The sequence below is a fragment of the Carcharodon carcharias genome, chromosome 16 (assembly GCF_017639515.1).
Source record: "Carcharodon carcharias isolate sCarCar2 chromosome 16, sCarCar2.pri, whole genome shotgun sequence".
In the NCBI taxonomy this organism is placed as follows: Eukaryota; Metazoa; Chordata; class Chondrichthyes; order Lamniformes; family Lamnidae; genus Carcharodon; species Carcharodon carcharias.
In genome coordinates this window covers 32,527,148-32,543,266 of record NC_054482.1, presented here as the reverse complement: position 1 = coordinate 32,543,266, position 16,119 = coordinate 32,527,148, and the positions used below count along the sequence as shown (strand labels likewise).

Sequence of the window (16,119 nt, the reverse complement as noted above, 5' to 3'; positions counted from 1 at the left end):
CCCACCACAAATCAGGCAACAACTATTGCCTGGTGCTAGTGGATGTCTTTTCCAAATGGGTCGAAGCCTTCCCTTGTAGAACAGCCACAACACTGACCACCACTAGGAATTTGGTAAGGCACGTGTTCTCCCAAAGGGGACTGCCTCAGGTCGTGGGGTCAGATCAGGAGAGCCATTTCATGGGACAAGTTTTGAAAGCCCCCCTGAAACACTCAGGGATACAGGGGAAATGGCATGTAGCCCACAACTCTCAGTCATCAGGTATAGTCGAGAGGTAAGGAATGAGAAGGATGCAATAAAATTCGTTGGTGTAGCATATAGACCACCAACTTGTGGGAAAGATGTGGAGAAACAAATTTGCAAAGAAATTACGGAGAGGTGCACAAGTTATAGAGTAATCATAATGGGGGACTTCAATTATCCAAATATAGACTTGGAAAAGAATAGTACAAAAGGACAACAGGGGTGAGAGTGCCTGGAATGTGTTCAAGATAATTTTCTATAGCAGTATTTTTTTTCCAGTCCAATGAGAGGACATGCACTTTTGGACCTGGTTCTGGAGAATGAATTGGCCCAAGTGGATCGGATATCAGTGGGAGAGCCTCTAGGGGACAGTGACCATTGTATCATAAGGTTAATTTAGGTTAATCATGGAAAAAGACAGCGAACAATCCAGAGCAGGGATAATTAACTAGAGAAACCAACTTCAATGGGATGAGAATGCATCTGAGTCGAGTGAGTTGGAATCAAATGGTCTCAGAGAAGATGGTGGCTGATCAATGGGCCACCTTCAAAGAAAACATATTGCAGACAATATCAAGGTATATTTCCTTGAAGGGGAAAGGTAGGAAAAATAAATCCAGAGCGCCTTGGAAGACGAGAGAGGTAGAGGTGAAGATGAAAAGGAAAACGTGTACGTAGGACAGATGTCAGGTAGAAAATACAATGGAGAATCAGGCTGAATATAGAAGGACCAGAGAGAAAGTGAAGAAACTAATAAGAAAAGCAAGGAGAGAACATGAAAAGAGACTGGCAGCAAACATAAAAGGAAATCTCAAGGTCTTCTAAAAAGGGGTGGTAATGGAAAGAGTAGGGCCGATTAGGGACAAAAAAGGGGGCTTGCATGTGGAGGCTGGAGAGATAATGGAGGTATTGAACAAGTACTTTGCATCTGCCTTTACAAAGGAAGAACTTGCTACCCAGGCCAAGGTGATAGAGGACGTAACTGGTACACTAGAAGAACTTGCAATTGAGAGGAAGGAGGTGTTGGAAAGGCTATCTTTACTTAAAGTAAATAAGGTTACCAGGACCCAGATGAGATGCATCCAAGGGTACTGAGGGAAGTGAGTGGAAATTGCAGAGGCACTAATGATAATCTTCCAGTCTTCCTTAGACACGGGAGGTGCCAGAGGACTGGAGACCTGCGAATGTTATGCCTCTGTTCAAAAAGGGGTGCAAGGATAAAGCTGGCAACTACAGACCGGTCATTTTGACCTCAGTGGTAGGAAAACTTCTGAAAACTTTAGTACAGGATAAAATCAATAATCACTTAGACAAGTAAAAGATAATTAAGGAAAGCCAGCATGGATTCATCAAGGAAAAATCATATTTAACTAATGATGGAGTTTTTTGAGGAGGTAGCAGAGAAGGTTGATAAAGGCAATGCTATTGATGTGGTGTATATGGATTTTCAAAAGGCATTTGATACAGTGCCACACAACAGACTTGTAAGAAAAATTCTAGCTCATGGAATAAAAGGAAAAGTAGGCACTTGGATAAAAAATTGGCTGAGTGACAGGAAACAGAATATTGATAAATGGTTGTTTTTCTGATTGGAGGAATGTTTGTAGTAGAGTTCCTCAGGTGCCAGCGTTGAGACCCTTGATCTTCTTGATATATATTAATAACTTAGACCGTGGCGTACAGGGCATGATTTCAAAATTTGCAGATGATACGAAGATTGGAAATGTCAACTGTGATGGGATAGTCTTGAACTTCAAAAGGGCATAGACATGTTGGTGGATTAGGCAGACAAATGGCAGATGAAGGTCAATGCAGAGAAATGAGAGTGATTCATTTTGGCACGAAAGATATGGTGAGGCAGTATAACATAAAGGGAGAACCTCTAAAGGAGATGCAAGAACAAAGGGGCCTCGGTGTATATGTACATAGGTCATTGAAGATGGCAAGGCATGTTGAGAGAGCAGTTAATAAAGAATATAGTACCTTAGGCTTTATTAATAGGGGCATTGAGTACAAGAGCAAGGAGGTCATGTTGAACGTACATAAGACACTAGGTCTCAGCTGGAGTACTGTGTCCAGTTCTGGGCACCATACTTAAGGAAGGATGTGAAGGCATTGGAGAGAGTACAGAGGAGATTCACAAGAATGATAACTGGGATGAAGAACTGTAGCAATGAGGATAGATTGGAGAGATTGGGGCTGTTTCCCTTGGAGAAAAGAAGGCTGAGAGGAGACTTGATAGAGATATTCAAGATCCTGATGGGTATGGACAGGGTAAATAATGAGACACTGTTCCCACTCAAAATAACATCAAAAACTAGAGGGCACAGATTCAGAATAATTAGCAAAAGATGTAAATGTGATGAGGAAAATTTTTTTCTCCTAGAGGTGGTTGAAGTCTGGAACAAACTTCCTGAAAGGGTGGTGGAGGCAGATTCGTTTGAGGTATTCAAAAGGGATTGCTACCTGAAAAGAGAGAATGTGCAAGGTTACAAGGATAATGCAGGAAAGTGGGAATACGTGGAATGCTCTTCAGAGAGCCAGTGCAGACTTGATGGGCTGAATGGCCTCCTTCTGCACTTGTAAAGATACTGTGATACTTTCCAGCCAGTTCTCAATCCAGTTCGAAATGTTACCACTGTTACAGTCAGGTGAGGAGAGGTAGGATGGCTTCCTCTTTTCCCGCTCATTGTTTGACCGCAAGATTTTTTTTTTCGAAGACTATGCTTTCCAATTCGGTGAGTGTTTAACTGTGTAAGTGCTGTGACTGTAAAAGACACACACAGGCACACTTCCAGATTATTTTTCTTGAGGATTTTCATAATGTTTAGTAAAATACTGTTTATAGCGAGCATGGTGTCACTAAAATAGAAGCTGCAGCAAATGTATGTACTTTAATATTTATCGTAGAATGGTTACAACATATAATGAGGCCATTCAGCTGCTTCTCTCTAAGAGCAATCCAGCTAGTCCCACCGCCATGCCCTTTCCCTTTTGCTCTCTACTTTTTTTCTCTCAGGTGCTTTTCCAATTCCAGTTGAAACCCATGATTGAATCTGCCTCCTCCTGTGTTCCACCAGGGTCACTCAGCTTCTGACCTCATTACAGCCTTAGCACAGACAAAAGCGCTAAACTCCAGAGGTGGAGTGAAGTGAGAGTGACTGTCCTTGACATCAAGGCAGCATTTGACTGAGAGTGGCATCGAGGGGCCCGAGCAAAACTGGAGTCAATGGGAATCAGGGAAAATTCTCCCCTGATTGGAGTCATATCCAGCACAAAGGAAGATGGTTGGGGCTGTTGGAGGTCAATCATCTCAGTTCGAAGACATCACTGCAGGAATTCCTCGGGGTAGTGTCCTCAGCTCAACCATCTTCAGATGCTTCATCAATGAGCTTCCTTCCACCATAAGGTCGAAAGCAAAGAGGTTCGCTGATGATTGCACAATGCTCAGCACCATTCGCGACTCTTCAGATACTGAAGCAGTCCATGTCAAAATGCAGCAAGACCTGGATAATATCCCAGCTTGGGCTGAAAAGTGGCACGTAACATTGCCTGGCACTTGTGTGGCATGAATGACCATCTCCAATAAGAGAGAATATAACCATCACTCCTTAACATTCAATGGCATTACCATCGCTGAATCCCCCACTATCAAAATCCTAGGGTTACCATTGAACAGAAACTGAACTGGACTAGCCATATAAATACTGTGGCTACAAGAGTAGGTCAGAGGCTAGGAATCCTGCAGCGAATAAATCACCTCCTGACTCCCCAAAGCCGGCCCACCATCTACCAGGCACAAGTCAGGAGTGTGATGGAATACTCTCCCCTTGCCTGGATAAGTGTAGCGCCAACAGCACTCAAGAAGCTTGACACCATCTAGGCCAAAGCAGCCTGCTTGATTGGCATCCCTTTCCACAAACATTCACTCCCTCCACCACCAACAAACAGTGTACCATCTACAAGATGTACGGCAAAAACTCACCAAGGCTCCTTAGGCAGCACCTTCCAAAGCCACGACTGCTACCACCTAGAACTACAAGGGCAGCAGATAGATTGGAATGCCACCATCCTGACTTGGAAATATATCGCTGGTCCTTCGCTGTCGCTGGGTCAAAATCCTGGAGCTCCCTCCCTACCAGCACTGTGGGTGCCCCTACACCACATGGACTGCAGCAGTTCAAGTAGGCAGCTCACCACTACCTACTCGAGGGAATTAGGGATGGGAAATAAATGCTGGCTGTGCCAGCAATGGCCTCATCCCATAAATGAATGAAAGAAACTCTGTGCATAACCACTCATTCCATAAAAAATAGTTCCTCCTCATGTCACCATCGATTCTTTTGCAAGTCATCTTAAATCTTCTGGTTTTCAACCTTTCCACTAATGGGAACAGTTTCTCCCTGTCTACTCAGTCCAGACCCCTCATGATTTTGAACACCTCTATCAAATCTCCTCTCAACCTTCTCTTTAAGGAGAGCAATTTAAATTTCTCCAGTTTATCCACATAACTGATGCCCCTCATCCCTGGAACCATTCTTGTAAATCTTTCTTGCACCCTGATTAAAGCCTTCATATCCTTAAGTACCATGCCCAGAGTTTAATACTGCTTGCTTTTGTACTCTACCCCTATTTATGAAGCCCATTATCCCATATATCTTTTGAACCACTTTCAACCTGCCCTACCACCTTCAGCGATTTGTTCACATATACCCCCAGGTTTCGCAGGGATCTCAGTTCCTGCATGCCCTTTAGAATTGTACCGAAAATTTTAAAAGCCTCCCCTTATTCTTCCTCCCAAATCTTCCTACCAAAATGTACCACTTCACACTTCTCCATTTCAAATGTAATCCGCCACGTTTACTCTTTCCACCAACCTGTCTTACAGTTCACAATTGTTCCAAACTTTGTGTCACCTGCAAATTTTGAAATTTGTGTCCTGCACAGCGAAATCTAAGTCACTATTATATATATCCAGAGAAACATTGTTCCTAGTACTAACCTTCCTCTGGCCTGAAAAACAACTGTTCACTGTTGCCTGTCACTTATTCAACTTCATATCCGTGCTGTCACCATCCCTTTTATTCCACGGGCTTCAACTTTGTTCTGTATGGAAATACATTCAGTTGGCTCACAAAGCATCAACAAGGTAATTGTCCATTTCTTGGTAGGATATTGGTACAGTGCAGAAGAAACTGCAAAAGTACAGTGCAAATTTTAAAGAGGCTGGAGTAATAAGCAGAAATAGAAGAGTTGGACTCCACCTGGTGGTGCACTGATCACAGGCTAGAAAATCCAAATAAATAAAAGCAAAATACTGCAGATGTTGGAAATCTGAAATAAAAACAAAAGTGCTGGAAAGGTTCAGAAGGTCTGGCACATCTGTGGAGAGCGAAACTTTGAGTTGAATCTGACTGTTCTTCAGAAAAAAGTGTTTGATTCCTAGCTTTTGCTGAATAAACTGATCTCAACATCTGCTCCATGCTTGAGTCGACCTCAGCATCTTTGGACTTGGAAGGGAAAATCTCAGCCGTGGTTCCCGCTCCACAATCCATTTGTACATTTTGGGCATCCAGCGAGGGCAGCATTAGGCTCAACAATGATACTCCTCACAGGCAAAATAGCCTACCAGCAGTCATTGTTTTATTCTAGCACTGAAGAAATGGTTACTTGCTCACATTACCACACGGGAGGCTTTTTATTTATTCACAGGGTGTGGGTGTCGCTGGTTGGGCCAGCATTTATTTCCCATCTCTAGCTGCCATTGAGAAGGTGGTGGTGAGCTGCCTTCTTGTACCGCTGCAGCCCATGTGGTGTAGGTATATCCACGGTGCTGTTTAGGAGGGAGTTCCAGGATTTTGACCCAGCAACAGTAAAGGAACGGCGATATATTTCCAAGCCTGGATGGTGAGTGGCTTGGAGGGGAACTTCCAGGTGGTGGTGTTCCCATCTACCTGCTGCCCTTGTCGTTCTGGATGGTCGAAGTCATGGGTTTGTAAGGTGCTGTCTAAGGAGCCGTGGTGAATTCCTGCAGTGCACTTTGTAGATGGTACACACTGCTGCCATGAATGTCAGTGGTGGAGGGAGTGAATGTTTGTGGATGTGGTGCCAATCAAGCGGGCTGCTTTGTCCTGGATGGTGTCAAGCTTCTGAGTGATGTGGGAGCTGCACTCATCCAGGCAAGTGGGGAGTATTCTATCACACTCCTGACTTGCGCCTTTAGATGCTGGACAGGCTTTGGAGAGTCAGGAGGTGAGTTACTTACCGCAGGATTCCTAGCATCTGACCTGAACAGTATTTATATGGCTAGTCCAGTTCAGCTTCTGGTCAATGGTAACCGCCAGTCTGTTGATAGTGGGGGATTCAGTGATGGTAATACCATTGAATGTCAAGGGGTGATGGTTAGATTTTCTCTTGTTGGAGATGGCCATTGCTTGACACTTGTCAGCCCAAGCCTGGATATTGTCCAGGTCTTACTGTATTTGGACATGCACTGCCCCAGTATCTGAGGAGCCATGAATGGTGCTGAACATTGTACAATCATCAGCGAAGATCCCCACTTTTGACCTCATGATGGAAGGAAGGTCATTGATGAAACAGCTGAAGGTGGTTGGGCCGAGGACACTACCCTGAGGAACTCTGCACCTGTGGAACTGTAAATGCAAAAAGAAAGCCACTCCGTGGAAAGTAAGGGAGAAGGCTATTTTTTAAAAATCTGAGCGAGGAAAGGAGAGGGAGAAAAAAGGCAGAAAAAATTGTGAAAACCTGCATAACTTTGTAATCCAAAATCCAAAAGATTTAATGGTTCAGTTAGAAGAAATATTCGCCTTCTAAATTCTGTTGTGAGAGATGAAGGTTGCGTGAGTCTCATGGGTCTTTTTTTTCAAGCAGCCTGAAGATGATTACACTATTGGATCTCATCTTTTAAAAATTATTCCTATTGCAGCATCTTGCTATTCCTTAAAGGCTCAGTTCCCTGGATTCAACATCATTACTAATTTGGGAGGGGAGTGGCTTGTGTAATTTGGCTTGTTGAGAATTAAAGCTGAGATTCTGGCATTATTAGTGCCAAATGCTGTACAGGCTCTATCTAACTTTAGTGCTGGATTCATTCCAACATAGTCCTTATTTTACTCTCCCTTTTTTTTCCCATCCCTCACCACCTGCCAACAAAATAAACCAAGCAAGAAATTAGCACTGTTAATGGCACAGCTATGTCTCATCTCCCATGGTTTGGTGCTTACCTGGGGATTGCTTACCTGGCTCAAGCTATGGTTTGCTCACATCAGTTGCATTACCAACATCAAAATCTTTGTAGAAAGCTCCTAATATCTGATTTTAATTAACAGTAATGACATAATTTTCAGTGGTAAGTTAAAGCAGATGTGAAATTGGCTATTCCAATATGGAAAATAACATTGTATATGAAGCCATCCATCATTATGTGTGAGCTGCTGAGAGGCAGTTTAGAAGTACTCATTTAAAAAAAAAACCATAGCAGAAACCAAACAGAAAAGACCAATTCACTTCTGGAGTATTCTCCTGTTTCCACAAAGATGGTGAGTGAGGGGAGTGCATTGTCTACTTCGACTTACAAAAGTTTTCGATAAGGTACTGCAAATTACAAGTTCTTTACAAAGAGTAAAGCCATTGATGTTTAGGTAGTATATTGAGCTAATTGAAAACTGACTGTCAAGACAAACAAAAAGCAGTTTCACATGGATTTGGATCTGTTTGGAGATTGGTCACCAGTGGAGTCCCACAGGGATCGGGGTTGGGGATGTTACCCTGTACTTTTTTTTAATGACCCTGGTGTTAGTGCACAGTCAAGATCTCTGAGCGTTAGGACTTTAGACAGTGTAGATGAAGGTGGATCTTAAAGTGTTGTGAGATCAGGGTCATGACTGGCAAATAATGTTTAATTTGGATGTGTGCGGTGTTATGCATGTGGACAGTGCAAATGCTCAATATTTGTATACCCTTCAGAGAAAAGCATAAGAAAAAGGTGGAGAAAGCAATAAAGAAGAAAGGTTCTCGTGCATAGACCTCTAAAGGTACCTGAGCAATGCCATGAAGTGATAGCTGGAGAAAATAGAGAAATGTGTTGGGATACCTTCATAGGACAATTGAATTTAAAACTACTTTGTCCTTGTAGAAAGAAGTTGGTCAAGCCTCACTTGGAATGCTGTTCCCATTTTGATCTCCTCACATGGTGGGTGAAAAGCTGCAGAGGAGGGTCACGAGAACTGTTCCCAGTAAAAAGCATCTTACTTATCAAGATAGATTAAAAGATTGAGACTCTGCACTTTAAAGAAGGATAAATTTAGGGGTGATCTTTTTAAGAATTATAAGATAATGAAGGGAGTAGATTCTGATGGCACTTTGTTCCAACTAAATAGATTAGGGAGGGCCAGGAGCCATGATCTTTTCACAGAGAATAGTGAGCCTCTAGCACAGTCTACCATCTAGTGCAGTGCAGTTGATGTGTTGAATTCCTTCAAGCAAATGCTGGACCTGTTTCTACTTGGGACAGATCTCACCCATTATTAAAGGTGGATGCTTCAGGGAATGATGGTCTGGACTATTTTGATTTGTCTGCATAGATTGGAGAGGAATTTCCCAGATTTTTACCACCCCTTCCCCCAACCCATATACGCTTGGATTTTTATTTGGTTTTTCACCTCTCCCAGGAGATTACATGGTTTTGGGTGGGGTGAACAGTAGTGATAAGTAAGCTGCCACAATTGCGTAGAAAGGACTAGTTGAACCTGAGGGTCTTCACTTGTCTGTTATTGTTTGTATATTTATATTTGGAGATTTGAGTCGGCCTCACAATATCGTCCCATGCTAGTGTTCTAAAGCTAGTGGATAATTAAACGCATTTGAAGAATGTACAAGATTGGAAGGGCTGCCTCTCCCACAGTTGAAAACCACTTTTTTTTTAACCCGGGAAAAGCTGCATGGTGTTTCATGAGACTAATTTGCTTAAATGTTTTAAGCTGATGCTGTATGTTTAAGGGTTACCAAAATGAACACGGGAAACTGACTTTCAAATGCTGCTCTCCTGCAATCTGGCCTCCAGTAGGCTAACAGGAAGTGTCTTTCAACGGAACAACAGTCAGGTGCTTGTCTATAGAAAGAATGTAGGTTTTCTTGCACACCTTTCCCAAGTGGCACTCAGTATCCATATGTAATCTATTATATTTTGGATGTCTATTAAGAAATCACAGAACTTATATTTCAGGTACATAACTGCATCTTTAGAACTCTGTTTAGCAGACTTTCTTCTCCTAGGACTGAGTCCATATTGGTACCATGGGAAAGTAATGTTCAGCAGAGTGTTGATGGGCATGTTTCAAAATGTTTGTTTTATACTTATTTTTAAATAAAATAAACCCAATGCAACCAGACAGCTTTACTTGTATGAGATTGCTCACCGCCAGGAGGTTTAATGAAGAAAAGTGCTGCAGCTGTTTGCAGTAACCTCACCAACGGTCACCAGCATACTATAAGTAATAATTACACTCTACTTCGGGGTGCCTCTGGGACTGGTGATGCATTTCAACAAACATTACATCAGTTGTTTTCAGGAGACACGAGTTACTTGGCTATTGAGAGAAATGCAATTGATTTTTATGCCTTCAAATAAGGGGGGAAGGTGGGTGTCAGTGAGGAGACAAATACCGCGACGTTGCAAAAACTTAAAAACTACCCCTGATTTTGAGGGTTGCCAAATATGGCAGTCTACTATTTGCTAGATTCATAAGCACTTGCTTTTTTAAGTCACTGTATTAGAAGTGGACAGCAATATGTGCAGTGTGCTTTTCAGTAATAGCTGAGTATCAAGTTAGGAAATATCACATGCAGAATGTCATTGCGCTTTGGAATCATAGAATAATGCAGCACAGAAGGAAGCCATTCACCGTGTCTGTGGCCGCTCTTTGAAAGTGCTATCCAATAACTCCCATTCCCTTGTTCTTTACCCCCCATAAATAATAGGCCTATACACAGAGACTAAAACTATTCTGTTTGTGTTAGTGTTTTTGCACATTACATAGAGACAATAACATATAACAAATTAAATATTTTAAAAAGCCAACAATGGTTAACATACATTTTTAAAAATGTATTAGATAAAATAGAACTTTAAGAATCGGTTTAGTATGTGGATCTCAAAAATTTTAATGCACTCATGAATTTGAGATTCTTTCAACTACCAAACAATCCCATTTTTCCAGTGTAAAAGCAAAATACTGCAGCTGTTAGAATAGAAACAAAATGCTCAAAATATTCAACAGGCCTGGCAACATCTGTGAAGAGAGAAACAGAGTTAATGCTTTGAGTCAAATATGACTCCTCTTCAGAGCTGAAGGAAGGTCAAAATGTGATGGATTTTCTTCTATTGAAAGTGGGGAGGGGGAGGAAGAACAAAAGGGATGGTCTGGGACAGGGTCGAGGGTGGTAGAATTTAAGCGACAAAGATATCATGGAACAAAAGGCAAAAGGAGTTGTAATGGCTGTAGTAAAGAAACAAAACATTTGTCCAGACTGAGTGTGAATGGCAGAGTAATGAGCAGCTCTATATTGTTTTGTACCATTTTGAAGTCTCTGGGTCACCTCCTGACTCCCTAAAGACTGTCCACCATCTACAAGGCACAAGTCAGGAGTGTGATGGCATACTTTCTGCTTGCCTGGATGAGTGCAGTTCCAACAACACTCAAGAAGCTTGACACCATCCAGGACAAAGTAGCCTGCTTGATTGGCACCATATCCACAAACATTCATTCCCTCCATCACCAAACAGTGGCAGCAGTATTTATCATCTACAAGATGCACTGCAGGAATTCACCAAGGCTCCTTACAAACCCACAACTGCTACCATCTAGAAGGACAAGGGCAATGGATACATGGGAACATCCCCTTCAAGCCACTCACCATCTTGACTTGTAAATATATCAACGTTCCTTCACTGTTGCTGGGTCAAAATCCTGGAACTTCCTCCCTAACAGCACTGTGGGTGTACCTATACCACATGGACTACAGCGATTCAAGAAGGCAGCTCACCACCACCTTCTCAAAGGCAATTAGGGAATGGCAATAAATGCTGGCCAGCGAAATAAATGAATTTTTAAAAAGTGATGCTGTCAATCACCTCTGATCAAAGACACAGTACTTTCTTTGGAACTTCAATAAAAAAATTATCTTATGTTGTCCGAGTTCCAAATGCTTACTTAGGCCTGATGCTGTAGGATTTAAATATACTTTACCTTGATTTAGTTTCCAGATTGAACAACCTTGTTTGGTTCCTGTAGAAGACCCATATCCCATTCTCCAATTGAAACTTAGAGAGGGAGGAGAGTTTTTTCACCACTTGTTGCACTGGATAATTTAAAGCAGGCTTGTCCAACCTTTTCGCATTGGGGCTACATTTCAAAATTTTTTTCACTCAAGGGGCTGATGAGCAAATTTCAGAAGGATAAACTTTGGCACAACAGTGAACATGAATTTCAAAATAAAACTGAAGTATGAAAAGAAACACCTTGTTGAGCAAAAAAACAATGAGTAAGATGAATGTGTGCGTATGACTCCCAGTTTGAGGGCGCTCATTCACTCACTCTCACCCACAGAGTGGATGAAAATGCATTATGGTGTATATGGGTGAGGGTGAATGAGAACTCTGATACTCTGAGACAGGCTTATGGGCACACCATGCCCACACACACCCTCTCCTCACTCTCTTTCTCTCCCTCTCCTCTCTCACATCCCTTCCACACACACTAACACCCCCCACAAACTCTCTCACTCCCTCCCCCACACTCTCACCGCCCCCACACACACACACACACACACCCCCCACACACTCTCTCACACCCCACACTCTCTCAGCCCCACCCACACTCTTTCGCCCCTCCACACATGCTTACCCTCCCGCTCACAAGCTCTCAACTCCCCCTCACTCTCTATCTCAACCTCCCCCAACACTCTCTCTTAACGCCCCTGCCCCTCCCCACCCACCCATACTCTCTCTCAGATATTCTTCAGTCACTTGCTTTCTCAGATGCCACTGGGCACTGCTCCAGCTGCCTCGTTTTCTGCTTTAGCCCACCTAAGTCCCACTCAAAGTTGCCTGAGACACTCTGGCTGCTTCGCCGCCTGGGACCCGCTCTGACTGTCTCACATCCCTCAAAACTTCTGCTCCCTGGGCCACGCTACCTGGGCCCCGAACTCTCCACTGCTGGTATTTGCTGCTGCTCCAGTGTAGATGGTTTCTCTCCCACATTTGCTGTGGGAGAAATAGCCTGTGATTGGTGGAGCAGCTCCATGCAGAATCTTCCATTCAAACTTGCCTGCTTGACCAGCAATTTAAAAACTAGCTCCAGGGGCCTCATAGAGAGGCTTCGCGGGCTGCATTCAAGCCTGGTTTAAAGTGATTTGTATATACTGCCAGCAAAGTTATTGTGCACATTCTGTGGAGCCTTTAGAAGGAATCATGTTCTAATAAACTGCTTGGAGGCAAGTATTGAGATAAATGAGCCATATTTATCATGCTGCTTGTTTGGAAGGAGGATCAGTTTTATGAAAGACATTAACGCTAGGGATGTTGGAAATCTGAAATAAAACAGAAAATGCTGGAAATATTTAACAGGTGTGACAGCATTTGTGAAGAGAGGGATAACCAGAGTTCTAATGATGGGTATCACTAGCTTTCAACACATGGATTGTACAGCCTGTGGCAAAACCAGAGTGACAGTGCTGCTTTCATTAAGGCCATCAACTGGGAAGAGACAGTATAAAAGATAGGTCTCTTTAATGAATTTGGCATCTTTACTGTGTTGGGTCTCAATTAGTGCTAACCTGTGCATTACCTAATGAAGGTGTTTGGAGCACTATGATTAAGAGGACCAGTCATAAAGAATTAGAATTCCACAGGCGCCAGTCTGCTTCAGCTAACAATTAAAATTGTACAGCGCCTCCCTAAGTTCTTTGTGCTGAGAAACTATATAATTATATTTAGCACAGAGTTCAATCATTATGTACCTTTCACCATTACACAAAGTCCTGATGCTGCTTATGGAGAAAGTTTAGGATATTTAAATAAGCTGTGTTCTCTTTCGAGGGTTTTGCTGTGCTCCCTGTAAATTAATCTCTCAACTGCAGCCTTTTCCACGCTTAGAAATCTCACATCTTAGAATTCAGGAATTCCACATGCTGCTTCCCTCTTCACACTTGCTTCACACCAAGTTTTTCTGCAGACAGAAACTTGAGTGTTGCTGAAAAAATAGACTTTCTTTGTTGAAGTTTTCATCTTGCGCTCATCAGGACAATTTGCAAGAAAATATCAATGTCAGGGGAATCAACATTATTATGCTGTATGGGAAGAGAGTGCTAATTGGTTGGCTCTATCTACTCTGGTAGAGGTATTGCCATGGAGAATGCACCAGTTATGGTGACTGACAGTTAACTACCAAGCATTGTTTGAAGATTAAATGAGGCAGCTTGACACTGGGCAAGACATTGCCCTGGGGAATGAACTAGCAAATGGCTGTCACTTATTTTGTTTAGATGAAACAGGCGCAATGTGTGTACATGGTCTTTATGTCTGCAAAAACAGGTCCCTGTGTATTAATATATGTAGCTTCCAGTAAATCTAAATGTGCCACACTGCGGGCCCAGCTGACAATCCTAAATTGGCTGTCAGCGTAATTCTTAGCACACTGAGGATTCTTTAGCAAATGTTGTCCAATTGTGAAACCACACCCAATGTTGGACCCTGTGTTTTGAGTTTTGCAAGCAAGGGCTGGTTGGGTATGGCATGTGCCTTACTCATTGCAAACAGCGGAAAGGAGATGCTGTTTGATATGATCCGCCAGTCTTTGGGACGTACCACCTATTCACCTAGTTAGCATCACACTGGCACTGAACAATATATTCCCCAGTGCAATGTCTTGACCAGAGTCAAGCTTCCTGGTTTAAATTTCAAACAGTGCTTGGCAGTTAACTTAGTCACCATTAACTGGTGCATTCTCAATGGCGATGCCTTTACCAATCAGAGTCCACTTACCAGCCAATCAGCACTCTCTTATGCAGGAAAAATATGTTGTTTCTCCTGACATTGGTATTTTCTTACGAATTGTCCTGATGAGTGCAAGACGAAAAGCCTCGACAAAAAGGTCTCTTTTTTCAGCAATACTAAAGTTCTGTCGTTTGGGGGTACAAAAAAATTAAAACTCCATCCTAGTTCATTTGAGACTTCAAATTGAGTTACTCTAATATTTCACAGCGATACTAACAAACAATGCACATGCAGAACAGTGCATTTCTTAGCCAGTGACAGCACTAAATGGCCAGGCCTCTCGACATTACACTCTTGCTCTTGTCTCTTGCATCACAAATCACTTTCTAACTCTAGCACAATGAATCAAATGCCCATTCTCGTGTCCCATTTGCACTTGGTCCCATTGGCAGGGTTTAAATTCCGTACTTTGTCTTTGATATGAACTTCAGGCAAATCAAATTCAGTGCAATCAGAAAATGCAGATTTGTCTCAAGTTATCTTGATTGTTTAACTACTTATTTATAAACTTCAAAGTTGAATGATTCTCTGAATGCTCGTACATCCAAAATGAGACCTTTCTGCCTCAATTAGAATATCATACCAACCTGAACATCAAGGGCTAAGGATATCTCTGATAGCCAGAACAAATCATCTTTAGGTTGACCTTCCTTTACTTTAAATGTATACAGCATGTAGATGCTATTCCTACACTTACCTATCATTATACAGCACAAGTCTCATGGAATCTGTTACTCCCCGAACCAGGGCTAGAAATTTCTCATTGTGTACCAAAAGGGGAATATGAGAACCAAGCAATTTTTGAAGTGTGGTCACTGCTGGCAACTGTAGCAGCCAGTTGGTACAGATAAAAGTCCTGTAAACAGCAGTGAGGTTAATGACAGGTCAGACTGGTTTAATGGTGATTGAGGGATGAAAGTTGGTCAGAACATTAAAAGAAGCCCATGCACTTCTTATGCATCCACTTTATTGATGGAGCTTTGGTTTAAAATCTCATCCTAAATATAGCATCTTTAAACAAGCCTCTAATACTGCATTAAAAGAGGATGCAACCTGTTTGACAAAGTATTTCTTATATCAACACACACTTCTAACAAGATCACTGGATGGATGTCTTGAGAGAAAGTGCTGGCCAACTTTTCTGTCTCTGTCTTTGGCCAGGTAATTGAAAGGCAATGGAATACATTCAGTAATAACTTCTAAAAGGGTATTGGATAAATATTTGAAGGGGAGAATTTTTTAGAGCTCCGGACAAAGAACAGGGGCGTGGGACTAATTAGATAGATCTTTCGAAGAGCCAGCACAGACACAATGGGCCTCCTTCTGCAGTGTATCATTCTATGATTCTATACTGTCAACGAGGCGAGGGTTGTTAACGAAGCAGATCAGGGCCTGCACTTGGACCACCTTGGGCTGTACCACAGCATTCCGATTGAACCCATCAGTCTCTTCTTTCTGGCTGTTGGTTGGTCACAAATATTGACTGTGGAGATGCTGCTTTAAGTCATGTTTTCCACTTCCTCTTTTGACTGGCTTAGCTTGAAATGGAGCATGAAATATTTGTGTGTTCTTTTACAGTTGCTGCTGTGATACCATTGGGGAAAGCTGATTCTGAACGCTGACTGAAAATGACACCAATAGAAATGACATTAGCCTACAGCATTTCAGCTTTAACTGACCATATTGAATCATCTGCTTCTCACTGCCAGCTTCCATATTTTAAAGTTAGCTCCACCATGAAGTCCGCGTTCACTTTATGGACATATTTTCAGTGTAAGGACCAAGCTACAAAAGCAAGATTA

At 42.4% G+C, this 16,119-nt stretch overlaps 1 protein-coding gene across 3 annotated transcripts in view; it reads left to right on the top strand.

Annotated features, from left to right (window-relative positions):
• LOC121289009 (xenotropic and polytropic retrovirus receptor 1 homolog) overlaps positions 1 to 16,119 on the top strand; it is a 355,844-nt gene that overhangs the window by 189,344 nt on the left and 150,381 nt on the right. The window lies entirely within an intron of this gene.